The sequence below is a fragment of the Tupaia chinensis genome, unplaced genomic scaffold (genome assembly GCF_000334495.1).
Source record: "Tupaia chinensis unplaced genomic scaffold, TupChi_1.0 Scaffold000187_1, whole genome shotgun sequence".
NCBI lineage: Eukaryota > Metazoa > Chordata > Mammalia > Scandentia > Tupaiidae > Tupaia > Tupaia belangeri.
The window spans coordinates 3,641,525-3,650,215 of NW_006159662.1; the positions used below are offsets into that span (position 1 = coordinate 3,641,525).

Genomic DNA, 8,691 nt, shown 5'->3' on the forward strand with positions numbered 1-8,691 from the left:
TGGTGTCACGAGGAAGAGAGGGATCAGCCGTGCCGAGTTCTGCCGGGAGGTCGAGTCAGAGGGGATGCAATGGAAACAGAACGAGAGGGGATGGGGATGGGTTAAATGGGGTGGAAACACACCTCTAGCACCGTCCTCAGCTGGGGGGTGATCTTGCCCCACAAGGACGCTTGGGCAACATCCAGAGAGATTTCTGGTTTCCACCACTCAGAGAAGTGCTGGCAGCGTGGAGTGGGCCGAGGCCAGGGATGCTGCTAAACACCCTATAAAGCACCAGGCACCCCTCACAGTGGTGATCAGGCCCAAATGTGAACAGCGCCAGGGCTGGGAAACCCTGGAAGGGGCTGTAGGAGATGAACGGGACTCTGAATTTGGCTTGCACACCCACAGCCACCGCTTGCCCATCCTGGGCCTTGGGACAGGTTACTTCATGGGTGTGGGACAGAGGGGCCCTGTAAGTCCCAGCCCTGCACACTGTCCAGTACCACTTCCCAGAGGGCCTGCTGGCCTAGTAACTGACAGCTTTCTTCCTCCACAGGCCTGGCGGTTAGGCCAGCAAGGCTGCAAGGCATCGGTAGGCACCTGCTGGCAAGTCCTAGGGAAAGTGTGCCCCACAGGGCTCCCTCGTGACCCCCAACCCCACTGCCATCCGACACCCAGAATCCAGACTGCAGCCGGAACCCCCCAGAAGGGAGGGACAAATTTCCTAGGCCACTTTGATTGTTGCGTCTACCATGGACATGCCAGGGGCTGAGGTGAAGAGTAACAGCCAATTCTGATGGCAGCCACTTCCAAATACACTTGTACCTAGCACACTGTACATACTTAACACTCCTCCCCCCACGAGTTTCCCTCTAAAGTGAAAACTGGCTGTGTCTTTCTCTATGTAAACTCCCCACCTGCCGGTCTTTAGGGATCAAATATGACTTTCCCTTGGGGAGCTTTCCTGGGTTCCATCCCCACCGCCCGCCAATGAACTATGACTTGGCTTCTAGATCGCCCCAGCCATGCCAGCCCATAACCAGATTCCAAGCTTCACAAATTTTTGCTATAGAGCGCATGTGCTTGCTGGAGAGACAGAGAGACAGAGAATGAGAAATTGCTGCCCCCCATGGGGGGATGGCCATGCTACAATCCCATCTCCTCCATTCTCCTCCCAGGATTTTGGGCACGTGCGCACACACACACACACCCTGCATGAGTTTAAGCCACGGGGTTCAGAACTTGAACCGCTGTCGACTACATGAGAGTCTAGCAATGTAACCACTATGCCATCTGCTGGTACCAAGCTGTATCTTTTTATATTTATTTCAATCATGAGTGAAAGACAGAAACAGACAGACAAGCACCCTCAATAGGTCTTACACAACCATCCCCACTCCATCCTCCCAGCCAGCCAGGATCACGGGTGTGCATGTCTGTTATGGATATGTCGGCTGGGGAAGCGAGCCCTGGATCCACCCTACGGATCCAGCGTGGTTTGAACAGTGCTGCGCTGCACCACCGAGCCAGCTGGGTCTTCTTTATCCTGTTCCTCATCACCTACTGTGGCACCTGGCCTCAGCAGTTGACTAAATGAGTGAAGACGAGGGGCTTTGTTTCTTTTTTTTTTTCCCTCCAACAGCAACAGTATCAGAGGGAGTGTTATCAAAGAAGACAAATTTGTTGCCATTAAGCCTGCAATTGTGAATCAGAGTTCATTTAAAAAATATGTATCTGAGGCGTCTGGCTTTTCGGGCTTTTTCTTCTAATCCATCTTTGTAAGTTGACCGTGTCTCGTCGTAAATGGGAGCCCATTTTCTGGGAGGAACCCGGAGCGCTGGTGGGCTGAATCCGTACTGAGATGGTTTTGACGCTGATGAATCCAGACCAGGGTTATCTGGGTCACTCCTCTCCGCCCAGCTACTGTCACACACGCTGCCACCCAGGCCGAGGAGGTTTGAAACACTTTCCCTTTCCATTTCTCCCTGGAAACCTCCGTGCCATAGAGTCAAGAATGCCTCTCTCATTAAGGTGACCAGAGCCAGAAATTTTCCACTGGGTGCCCCGAGCCTCGTGGCCCTCGCGCCACTGCTATCCAGGGACTCAGAAGGACACTCTGGGGACTAAAGATCAGCCGCCAGCCCAACCCAGCACTCTCCCTCGTCTCGTGTTTGCAGTGCTGCTGTTTCCTGTCTGAAACGGCCTGAGTGTCCATTCCGTGAGCCTCTCACCCTCAAGTTTTGTCCTCATATCCCCTGGAGGATTCTGCAGGGCAGTATTCTGTGTGTGTGTTTGATTTATTTTATTTCTTCCATGATCAAGAAAGACACACAGAGAGACAGACAGAGAGCTCCCCAGACAGCACCCCGACTGCACCAGCCTCACCCAGTCCTGGCTCTTGAGCATGTGTCCCCAGTGTACTCAGGGTCTCCAGACTTGAACCTGGAACCTTCTCATGATGGACTGCCACACAGACAGTCACATTTTACCACTACACCACCAGCTGGCCCCACATATTTTTTAAAAATAAAAAGGACCCCTGAAGTAGTATAACTCCATGTCTATCAGTGCAGAGGGAATTTTTTAGACAGATTGGATTTAAAACTTTCTCTAAGTTGGGTAAGTAAATGACTCTTTTAAACAGCCTCCAGGTCCCTGGACTATAGTCTCCCTGGACCGAGAGACCTTGGCAGCCGGTTCATTGGTCACACTGATCTAAACATCTGCTGAAGTCTCTCTTCAGGGAGAGAGAACGGAACAAAGGCAGACACCGCTAACCTTCCCGTAGCTGTCAAGGGTGAGAGATGAAATGCTGTTTGCTAATAACGATGATCCTCGGTGCAGTTTCTCAGGCAGAGAGCACTGACCCAGCCCCCCAAGACCCTGCCCCTCACAAGAGGCATAAAGCTCTCTGCACCAAACCGCACGGACAGCATTCACCAGCACCCCCAAAGCAGCAAAGGGGCGAAGCCAAAATCTGAGCAGGTTGTACTTGTTATGCAGTTGACACATGGCTCCGTGCTCCTGCCAGGTTTTCATGCCAACTCTTTGATGGTCTGCCAGGATTTCAAGGTGAAGATCCCAGCGGAGGAATGAGGAACTCCATACAGTGAGTCGTGGCATGCCTGCAGAGGGCACGGCAGGGAGGCCATGCCCTTACGGCTGACATGGCAGATTTGGGGTGCAAGAACAAACCTCAGCACCCAGCCTGTAGGGCTAGTCCAGCCTAGAGACCCTCTGAAAGTCGAGCTCAGGGAGCTCTAACGGAGAGGCTTTGGGTGCTGGCCAACAGTCAAGTCCAGTGCTCTTCCTAATTCACTCTGGCTGTTGATGAGATTTGGCTTCCATTATTAGATGGAAATGACCAGAGAAAATTGGCCTCCGAGGCATTGCCATGGGAAGTTCTCCCCCTAAGACGCAAATGCACAAATGCGTAGGGCGTGCACACTTCTGCATATTCAGGCAGACCTTGAGTACAAAGGAGGGTAAAGGAGAAAGGAATGTAATTCTCTAGTGGAGGAAGTTCAGAAACACAGGAGAGAGTGTGTGTGCGCACACGCACCTGCGCTGACACACATGCACCCATGCTTTGCTTTTTTAATCTTCACTTACAGATTTATGTAAATGAAAAGTAAAGGAGGCTCTAGACTGGTGGTTCTCGTTTAGAGGCAGTTTGCCCCCAGGGACATCTGGCAACATCTGGAGACAGTTTTTGATTGTCACAACCTGCTGTGTTGTGGGGGAGGTGTTATGGCCTCCAGAAAAAAAATGCTAAACATCCCACAGTGCACAGGAGAGACCCCATGAGAGAGAGCAGTTCAGCCCCAAATGTCATCTGTGCTGTGACCAAGCAACACCGACGGAGACCAGTCCAAGGAAAGGAAACGAAATAAAACCAGCCAGTAGCAAGACTCACCATTGGATTTTCTTAGCTAGCATTTTAAAAAACTATTTGTTCAATTTTTAAATGTATTATTATATTTTAGTATTATTAAATTTGCTATAGGATACATGTGCTCATCAGAGACAGAAAAGTAGAGAGAGGGAAAGTGAGAAAGCAAGTTGCCAGGTCTGGGACTCAAACTGCAGTCAACCACGTGGGAGCGCAGCACCTTAACCACCACGCCACCTACTGCCCCCCCCTTAGTTAGCATATATTAAGTGCTTACTGTGTACCAGGCTCTGTGCTAGGCACACAGGGTATAAAGACAAGCTCGTGCAGCCCTCAGAGAGCTTACTCTGCTTTTTGAATTTGGTCGTCTTGTTACAGATAAAGCAAGTTTCTCTCCGCCTTCCTTTTGGAGGCTATAAAGGAGATTTCATCTTACTAGGGATAAACAGAGATGGTAGTTTTAATGGAGACTCCACAGTAGCGTTTTGAGCGTGGGTTATTAGCGAGGAAGAGTGTAGATGAGCCTGTCCGAAGAGCACGGCCCCCCGACGTGGTGTAATTGCATGTTTCACAGAGCAGAGGGCATTTTTAGACAGATTCGATTTAGAACTTTCTCCTAAGTTGGGTGACTAAGGTGACTCTTTTAAACTCAGCCTCCATCCCTGGATTATAGTCTCCCTAGACCGAGAGACCTTGGCAGCCGGTTCACTGGACACACTGATCTAAACATCTGCTGAAGTCTCTCTTCAGGGAGAGAGAACAGAACAAAGGCAGACGCCGCTAACCTTCCCGTAGCTGTCAAGGGTGAGAGATGAAATGCTGTTTGCTAAGTACAGCGGGCCTCCAGAAAGAGAACAGAGACGAAGCGAGTAAACATCGTCACACTTAGCTGTACCCTTCAGAACAAAGTGCTTCATCCACCCGCTTAGCTCCCTCGCATTGCTCTACATGTTGGTGGTTGACCATGGTGAAGATTTTCAATTATCTCCATGGGGCCAGATTTACACGGCTGCCTCACGCTGGGGTTTATTGTTCAGTTCAGTTTGTCGTTGTGTTGTCATTTCCCCCCCTCTCCCTTGGTCCATCTGTTTCTTTCTGAGAGTAATGCAGCTGTTTTGTGATGGGTTCCAAATTATGGGGGCCTGGGTGCCTCTTGAGTAATAAGAGGACTCACTATAAGGTTGGAGTGGGGAGAACAGACAAGGCTCCACTGCCCTAGTGGTCCCAGAGACAGCCTCTAAAACGGGGTGGGGAGCCTGCAGGGAGATGCCTCGGAGGAAAGGTCTCCAACAGCTGCTGCAGCCAGCCCTGAGCCTCCCGCATGCAGAGTCTGACTGACACTAGTGTGAGGAATCGAGCGCCGGACAGTGGCACAGAGTGAAGCACCATGTTCTTTAAAGCCAGCCCATGTGGGAAGGTTCTGGGTTCATGTCCAGAAACCTTCCTGAGTACACTGGGCACATGTGTGCCCATGAGCCAGGGCTGACCAAGGCTGAGGATGGATTGCAGCATGAAGAAACCAAGCCTTGGGGAACCAGCAGTTAGCGTAATGGCTATGTCGCTGGACTCTCATGTAGTTGACCACAGTTTGCGTCCCAGACCCAGTGGCTTAAAACTCATGCCGGGCGTGTGTGCGTGCGTGCCCAAGATCCCAAGAGGAGAATGGAGAAGGGATTGCGGCATGACCATCCCCCCTGGGGGGTGATTTCCTGCTTTCTGTCTCTCTGTCTCTGTCTGTCTGCCGAGCTCACGCACCCTATAGCAAAAACCTCTCCAAAAAAAAAAAAAAAAAGAAACCAAGCCTTTGGTGCTCACCTCTGGGTGTGAGCTGGAGGCCATAGGGAAAACCCGAGGAGAGATTTTCCAGCACAGGTTCTCACCTGTGTCCTCAGGACCTAGAGCAAGGCCCAGGTACCATTTCCCCAGGGACTTACTCTGATGGCCCCCTGGGAGAGCAGTGTGGCACCTACACCCTCCTGTGTGTACAGGAGAGCCAGGGCTATCTCTTGGGAAACTAGTTTCGTCTTCTTCCTGTGCCCCTTCGACAAGTTAGACAACACCCATCCCTCTAACGCGGGTCACAGCATTGAAAGGCAGGGGTTCTCCAACCCAGCTGGCGCTGAGACGGTTGAGTGGGTGCTTCTGCTTGCGAGCTGCCTTTGCCTGCTGTTGCATTGCTAACAGAAATACCTGAGACTGGAAGAGTAATGAAGAAACAGAGGTTTGTCTGGCTCACAGTGCTGGTGGCTAGCAAGTCCAGCTTGGCTGACAGAAGCAGACAGGGTGGCGGGCACGTGCAGAGAGAGACCGGGGGACGGCCGTCTTCCTTTTATAGGAGCCCTCGCTCAGGAGAAGTCACCCTTTCTGTGAGAGCTAGAACTCACTGAGTCTCACGAGACATCTATAATCATTCATGAGAATGATGCGTCCTGGATCCAGTCACCACCCCTAACCATTACACTGGTTCCTGAATCTCACAGCATGGACCTTTGAGGGACAGACCAGTATCCAAACCGCAGACCACAGCAGGAGCAGGGACCCCTCCACCAGCCTGGCTAGGCAGGCATTCCCTGGGAGGCTGGAGGGAAAGTGAGCCATTCTGTGACAACACGTCCTTTCTAAGGGCTCATTGCAAGGCATTGAATGAGAATTTGTGGGAATAAAATGAAAAGACACCACTCACCTTTACGAAGTTCACGACCTGGCTGGGAGGCTGAGCATAAAAGACCAGGTGACAGCAGAGCACGAGGCAGTGGGAGGAATGCGTTCACGTGGTCACATGTGATCTCCTGTCCTGAAACTCGTACATGAGGTCATCCCCAGAGGATTCCAAGCAGGGGACAGTTCTATAACCAGGAACGATCAGAGCAGGCTTTATAGGGGAGATGGAATCAAAGCTGGGCCTTCAGAAAAGCAGGGAGTGGGGCAGCTCTGAGGCCCGGTGGCTAAGGCAGCCAGACCTCCTATGGCTGACCACATGGTTCAAATCCCAGCCCCAGAGGCTTGAAAAGCATGCCCAGTGCACGTGTGTACATGCCCACTCCCGAAGGGTCTAGAAATGGAGGAGAGATTGCAGCATGGCCATGCCCCATTAGAGGGAGATGTCTTCCCCTCCCCCTCTCTATCTCTCTGCCTCTTTCTCTCTAGCAAGCACACATGCCCTATGGCAAATTTAAAAAATAAAAAAGCTTTATTTATTTGCACGGAAATCAATATGCAACTTTGTAGAAAAATCCCAACATGATACAAATACGAAACACATCTCTTATGATCCTTCTTCATAGAGGGAGCCCTGGTCAAAGTTGGTGTTTATATTGAAACATACTGCCTTAGAAGCATTATTTTGTGGGGGAAAAAAAAAAAGCAAGCTGACACCGTGGGCCTCTCTGCAGCCTGCATATGGCACTATCAGTGTAAGGTTGCCATCTTTCTGTGGCAGCACACACCCCTCCAGCAGGTTTGCAGTGGCCACATAATATGCCACTGGGGGCCAGACAGCACAGCAGTAAAAACCACAACATGCTGCAAGGCTCACCCAGAGGGGGGGGTTCCAGGTTTGCATCTGGAGACCTCCCTGAGTATCCTGACCAGCATGTGTGCAGGACCCACGGCTGGCTAGGGGTCATGGCATCAGGACCCTGTTGGAGAGCCGGCCCATAGCACAGCCGTGAAGCCTGCTCTAGGGAGTCAGATTACACATGGTTAAATGTAGTTTGAGTCCCAGTCCTGACCCTGATAGTTTGAAAAACATGGCAGGTGCATGGGCGTGCATGCCCAAAATACAGGTGGGATGGAGACTTGGAGTCAAAGAGATGGCAACGTGACCAGGCCCCATTGGGGAGTTTCCGCTCTCTCTTTCTCTCTTTCTTTATGGTAAGTGCACATGCCCTCTGGCAATAAAACCAAAAGACTCTATTGGGGGTGTTGTCTCTCTCCCTCCTTCTCTCATAGAATAAGGAAATTGACTTTTTAAAAGCTGTTAAATATTAATATAATATGCCATTGCACAGTGATAGCATATTTATTTCCTTCTCTGTCTGATGGACATTCAGGGTGTTTTCATTATTTGCTATCATGAACGTAGGAAACATTCATAGATATATTAGGTTGTCGGGAGATTCATGACACATTTTTCCATAGAAAAACCCATCACGATTTTGCCAACAACCTGATATTTGAGGTGGTGTTCTAATGTTTCTGTAAAATTGTTGAGTCAATGCAGAGGTGGGTTTAAATCTTCCTGGATACAGCCAAATTGCCCCCATTCTGAAGCTGCAGTAAATTACTCTCTGACTCACACTTGTATAGAAAGAAAACTAAAGTTTGAAGATGAGTGAGGAATGCCCAAGTGCAGTAAATGGGGGTCAAGGTAGGGGTCCCCAGTTCATATTCGAGAGTCTGTGAAGAACTGATCGAGACAGAAGGGAAAAACCTTGAATGCTAAGACAACAACTTGGCATTTTATTCTGTGGTGGCAGAGGGCTTTCAAAGCAGGGTCTCCAGCAAGGGACTCCATCTGTAACCTTTCCGGAGAGGCTGACTCTCCGGGGGATGGTGAAGAGAGGCTCCTGGGTGCCAAAGGGTTTAGGACCCTCAAATTCCATTCATCCTCTCCCTCTTTTTCTACCCACTTTCATGAACAAATTGGCTTCAGCTATTTTGACAACAAAAAATACTCTGTTAATGAATAAAAACATTTGAAAATTAAAGGGCAATAAGTAGTCCAGTCCTCAAGAACTCTGACCACATCGTTTTAAGAATAATTAACAACTCACTTCCCAGGGAAAAAAAGGCATTCTTTTTCAGACCTCATCCCT

The 8,691-nt window shown here is 50.2% G+C and overlaps 1 protein-coding gene and 1 long non-coding RNA gene across 4 annotated transcripts in view; one reads left to right on the forward strand and one right to left on the reverse strand.

The window, feature by feature from the left end:
* LOC102499858 (uncharacterized) overlaps nt 1-6,582 on the reverse strand; it is a 26,482-nt gene extending 19,900 nt beyond the window's left edge. Inside the window, exon 1 of the long non-coding RNA XR_334288.3 lies at nt 6,558-6,582. This is a non-coding gene — a long non-coding RNA (uncharacterized LOC102499858). The remainder of the gene's footprint in view (nt 1-6,557) is intronic.
* Nucleotides 1-8,691, forward strand: part of PITPNC1 (phosphatidylinositol transfer protein cytoplasmic 1) — a 358,712-nt gene that overhangs the window by 290,336 nt on the left and 59,685 nt on the right. The gene's annotated exons all lie outside the window — the stretch shown is intronic.